The sequence below is a fragment of the Podarcis erhardii genome (genome assembly GCF_964252035.2).
Source record: "Podarcis erhardii genome assembly, chromosome: 3".
Taxonomy (NCBI): domain Eukaryota; kingdom Metazoa; phylum Chordata; class Lepidosauria; order Squamata; family Lacertidae; genus Podarcis; species Podarcis erhardii.
This window is the reverse complement of record NC_138507.1, coordinates 40,630,259-40,636,000: the sequence shown is the minus strand read 5'-3', so window position 1 is coordinate 40,636,000 and position 5,742 is coordinate 40,630,259. Positions and strand designations below refer to the sequence as shown.

Sequence of the window (5,742 nt, the reverse complement as noted above, 5' to 3'; positions counted from 1 at the left end):
TGGTGCCATTACACACAGCATGATTTTCTGCTTTGTTTGTTTTATTTTGCAGGAGGATTAGCCTAAGGAAGATTTCATCATTAACATGCCCAGCTCAGTACCTCTTTCTTGGCAATAAGGGTAAAATATTACAACAAAGCTCATCTGTTAATCACGGCTAATTGGCAGTGCCTCAATTTTACAAGAACAAAGAGACCAAAGGGGAAAAATCAGGAAAAAAGGAATGTTTAAAAATGTTTAAAAATGGCTATATAGAGTGGTAGGAAGCACAGATAATTTATTTCTTTTCTGTTTTTCAGTTCTGTTAGCAGAAACAAGTAGAGCATATCTGCACACTCTATAGTGATGTATCACTATGTTTTTATTAATATTCACTGTGACAAATATGCTGGCAGCAGTTCCATAGCAATTCTATAAATAAAGGTTTCATCAGAAATAGAATTCTCAGAAACTAAGAGTGAGGAAATGCATTCTGGGAACCCTTTAACAGATCTCTGCGCTAAGGTACATTGAGTCAAACTAGCTTAGCAAACATGGTGAGGCGTTCCCAAAGTAAAGGAAGGATTGAACTCTGATTAATAAGAATACACACAGAGGCTGGAACCAGCAAGACTCTGGGAAGGGTGCGTATAATAATCTCTCTCTGTCCCTCCCTCCAGCCCCTGGCCCAGGTCGTTTTATTCACAAAAGAGCTTTTTACAGAGTTTTCGAAAGAACCAATCAGATTTCTTCTGAGCATTTCAACAAACCCCATGTGGGGAAAAGTTAAACTAACAAAACTTAACTAAGCACAGGGTAAACAAACAACAGAACTACAAAGGACAGCATTTGGCAACCCCGGAGGTGATAAACAAGCAATATACATGATAAGGAGGATGGCCAGGAGGACAGCGATTATTATCACCTTTATGTGAGATCTGTTTACTGGCCCTAAGATTAACATCCTAAGATTAACATATCAGAAAGGCTACTTCAAAGAAGCTGCCCACTGTCTTTGATGACCCAGGATGCCTGCCTGGCGACAACTGGCTGTGTACGTGACTTGTTAAGAAAGAGGAATGGAACAGGGATGCAGAGGTGTGGATTGATCAAGAATCATATCAAAATAGTTTAAACCCAGTCAACGCAATGCTTTCATTGCTGACACAGATGGCTTACTCTATATTTGTTATAATTCCTCATAGCAATCCCACCTGATCACTACATTTCCGGATATTTGCACTCCTACATCTCACCGTTTTTTATTTATTTAAATTCATTTTTTAATTTTTTTTGTGTGTGTGTTTTTTTTGTAAGAAGAGTTTAAGATAGTAGAGGTTAAGGCAGCAGGGGTACTGTGTTCTCTTCGTGTTCATGTATGCATTCTTGTATCACAGAAGGATGTCTAGCAGACATTCCTAGGGGAGAGTGTAATATCCTCTGCCTATTATTTTCTAAAACTGCACAACCAGGCAGGACCCATGTCAGTCTGTTGAGGCAGCATTGAGCTTCAGATAAATTTGTGGGAATGTAGTTATAACTTCTTTGATTACACATGAAAAACCAGCCATCTGGTAAGCGCACATGAGCATAATTAAAAGTAATTTGCTGAACACGTGAACAATTCCAAGTTGGCCTTCCTGTGTCCAGACAGCGAGTTGCTTCCCCACTGCAATTCACAATCTGAGCACAAGAGGTGTCTGGCGGTGCTGCAACTCTAGGTGTGTATAACGAGATTGTATCCAGGGGTAACTTTTGTGTCACCTTTCCCCAATCATGCAGATTGGTATAACTAATGATACCTTCAGGAATCCATTCAGAAAATCACTTTCCCATGTCTGTGGCATATGCCATATGAAAACTTGTGTACAAACTGGGATTATACAATTTCCTAAGGCAGTGTGCATATCATATGTTTCACTCAAACAAAAATGAGAGACAGTAGGAACTTTAGCTAAACGCATCCAAATATTATAGCTATGACTAGAAGAAGTTTCAGGGGGGAAGATAGATACAATGAGTACTAGGTATCAAAAAAACAAATAATATACATGTTAAAAACAGCACAGAGTTCATATGTAGCTGAGTAATTAAAGCTACTAAAAAAGTCTCTGATTCCGCTAGAACATCATGATGCTGAAATTATGTCCTGGCATCAGAGGTCAAGGTCTTCAGCATTCCCCATGTCACCTTCGGACATCCCTCAGCCTTTCAAGGATGAGGATGGACACAATGGACTTTCACATGGGGCTGCTGAGCCTGTAGAAGGTCATGGTCATGGTCCTTGCAAAGTCCAGAATGGGATTCTGCAGGCCTTTGTGTCAGCGCATGTCTTGGCCTATAGGGATGGATACAGCGACCTGGAATCCACAAAGGACCTGAGGAAGTAAGAACAGTAGGGCATCCTGCCCCCAGGTAATTAAAGGAACAGGTCCCTCTCACTGTGGGATGGGGAGCTGCTGTTACGTCACTAGAGGGCGTTCCAGAGGTCATTCCAGAGGTACCTCTTCCATACAATGGCATTTCATAGGAGAAAGTTTATTAGGAAAGGAAGCAGTTAATTGATTTAAGGTAAAGAGAACCGGAGTTAAAGTACATGAAGGACATCCATCAACAATATCCTTAGCTTATGTCAGAGGAATGAAAAAATTATTTCAATGCAGCTGCTTAGCTTCCTGGTGAAAAAATGCATGGCTATCAATTGTATTAGAAAATAATGGACAAAAAGATTTCAGAGCAGAATCAGCATGTTGATTTCCTTCTGAAATTACATCTTTGAATTCTGCATGAGAGCAAATGTGAGAGCAAACATGAGCAGCATAGAAAGGCGCAGTTCTATGTGTTAAGAGATATTTCAGTGTCAAGAACAAAGAGTAGATTAAAATCTAGCATAGGAGAAAGATAGAAATTAGCCAAATGTGATAAAAAGATATCCCACTTCACACACAATCACAAAATGCAGTAGAAGTGTAGGCTGGTCTCTGTCAGTTTTTTGATTAGCTGCAAAAAAATATGCCAGTTATTTTCAGAATCCTTATATGTTAAAGCACTCTAGAGGTGTTGAATAGGAACCTGTTTTTGGACAGAAACCAATTTTCAGGGGACCTGTTGAATTAAAACTAGGCATGAATCTTTAGGAGGGTTAAAATAAACTATCCCAATATAGTCAGTAAATGCAAACTGATAGGAAAGAGAAGAACTCATTAAGGACTCATGCTCCTGTTTTAGAAAAAAGGAAATAACAAACAGCAATATCAAATCCAGTGTTAGGCAAATGTAGCCACTTTAAAATCACTACTCTGTCAGTGGTGTCTGGGGAAAAAAAGAGTCCTGTAGGTGAAAACTTTGTATTAAGGAAAATCACGCGTATGAATGACTCCAAAACTCTGCAACTGCTGTAAAGTAAATTCATTAGGAATTTTAAGTTCAGGGAGGAAAGGAGAAGAAACAGTTTGCAACAAGCGATGAAGAATGGGTCTCACTGTCTGAGGTGGAATCAGACCTGTATGCTATGTCTTAATTTTATAAACCACTATAGGGAACTGGAACTGAAAAGTAGCAAGTTCTGCTGCCATTAGATTCAAACCAGCACTGCCCTTAGCAGCATGGCGCAGATTTGTCTCAGGAGACTGTGTGTTAAAAGCAACTGTGTTAGAAGCAATAGCTGGCTCTGCTAATTTAGCTTCAGTAAAAGACTGACAATCAGCTGGCACAACAGTCTTTGTTCTCCCATTTAAACTCAGGCTGGAAGGCCATCCGTCGTGGCATTGCCTGTCTTTAGTAGGATGAACTGGAGGAGACAAAGCTGCTGCTAGGAGGGTAGATTTGTGAATCTCAGTGTCAATATTCTGGCAAGGCTTAATCATTTGAGCAATCTCTGTTTCTGGGTTCTGATAACTTGCTTTAAGAACAGTCTTGCAATCAACATTCTCATTTTCATAAGCCAGTAGTTTCATTGAAACTTCAGAGGCCTCAAGGTTTGGAATTAAAGTATTGGCTCCTCTTAGCCCATCAAGAATGCCATTCGAGCCATTTTCTGTCACACTTCGCTTCAATTTGTTAAAAACTGCGAAGGGCAATGATTCACGGGCTGTCTGCATTCTGAACAACAGGACAGACTGCTAATAATGGTAAGGTGTCAGCTATTTTTTCTTCACTGCTTCCTTCTGCCATATTTTGAATAACCAATTTTTGCACTGTGGTCTGAGCTCCTTGTGGGCATTGGTCCACCAAAGGTGGCATGGAATCTACATTCGACCCAGGCAAATTTTTGGCAAAGGAAGGTGCCAATGGAATTACCTTTGGCATGACCTCAGAGAGAGGCTGGAAATCTAGAGGCTGAGATGGGGGGAACAATATCATGGTATTTTTAAAGGCAGTTTGGGGTTTGCAACAATGTGGGAGCATTCACAGAGACAACTGGTGGCTGGAGCAAAGGGTTAGAGAGCTTTCCAGCTGCGTCTCTACACAAATGTCAGGTGTGCAAGACTTGTAGAGATGCCTCAGGATGTCTATGGAGCGCATCTCCCAGCTCATTCCATTTCTTAATGTCATAAGTACCCCCCTCTGGAAACCCTAGGGGCACAGTCTAGCAATCTCTAACAACAATTTTTCTACTAGGGGTACTAAATGCTTATCATGCCCTGCCTGAGCTAGCAAAACTAACAAATTATTCCTATGCTTTTCCTGCCCATGTGAAAACTTGCTTCCTATGATCTCACCTGAAGGGTAATAGACGAGCATCTTTGGGGCTCATTCCGAGCGAATGAGATCCTAAGTCCGGGAATCGTTTTGCAGGAGATGATCCACCATGACCTAGGGATAGCAGGTTGCTAGCTCTGAGGGGAATCCAATCCTGGGGGTTTCCTTTTAGCTTTGCCTCACACAGTTTCTTTTTTTAAGTTGGCCTCACACGGGGCACCACTTGAGGCGTTCCCAAAGTAAAGGAAGGATTGAACTCTGATTAATAAGAATACACACAGAGGCTTGAACCAGCAAGACTCTGGGAAGGGTGCGTATAATAATCTCTCTCTGTCCCTCCCTCCAGCCCCTGGCCCAGGTCGTTTTATTCACAAAAGAGCTTTTTACAGAGTTTTCGAAAGAACCAATCAGATTTCTTCTGAGCATTTCAACAAACCCCATGTGGGGAAAAGTTAAACTAACAAAACTTAACTAAGCACAGGGTAAACAAACAACAGAACTACAAAGGACAGCATTTGGCAACCCCGGAGGTGATAAACAAGCAATATACATGATAAGGAGGATGGCCAGGAGGACAACGATCATTATCACCTTTATGTGAGATCTGTTTACTGGCCCTAAGATTAACATCCTAAGATTAACATATCAGAAAGGCTACTTCAAAGAAGCTGCCCACTGTCTTTGATGACCCAGGATGCCTGCCTGGCAACAACTGGCAGTGTACGTGACTTGTTAAGAAAGAGGAATGGAACAGGGATGCAGAGGTGTAGACTGATCAAGAATCATATCAAAATAGTTTAAACCCAGTCAACGCAATGCTTTCATTGCTGACACAGATGGCTTACTCTATATTTGTTATAATTCCTCATAGCAATCCCACCTGATCACTACATCTCTGGATATTTGCACTCCTACACATGGCAAATGCATATTCAATTGTGTGCCGCCTTTCTGATTGGTAGGACTGTTTGTCAGTGTTATAAACAAACATTTATACTGGACAAGGACAACCTTATACTTCAGTCCACTTTATATTAAATCTTATCATTAAAGGGTTAAAAG

At 40.9% G+C, this 5,742-nt stretch overlaps 1 long non-coding RNA gene across 1 annotated transcript; it reads right to left on the bottom strand.

Moving 5' to 3' along the window:
* LOC309338718 lies at window positions 1-4,844 on the bottom strand. Its single transcript, XR_014155032.1, has 2 exons — window positions 4,701-4,844; window positions 1-2,384 (listed from the first exon to the last, which is right to left on the bottom strand). It is a non-coding gene; the product is annotated as an uncharacterized lncRNA (long non-coding RNA).
* Between the last annotated feature and the right edge of the window lie 898 nt (window positions 4,845-5,742).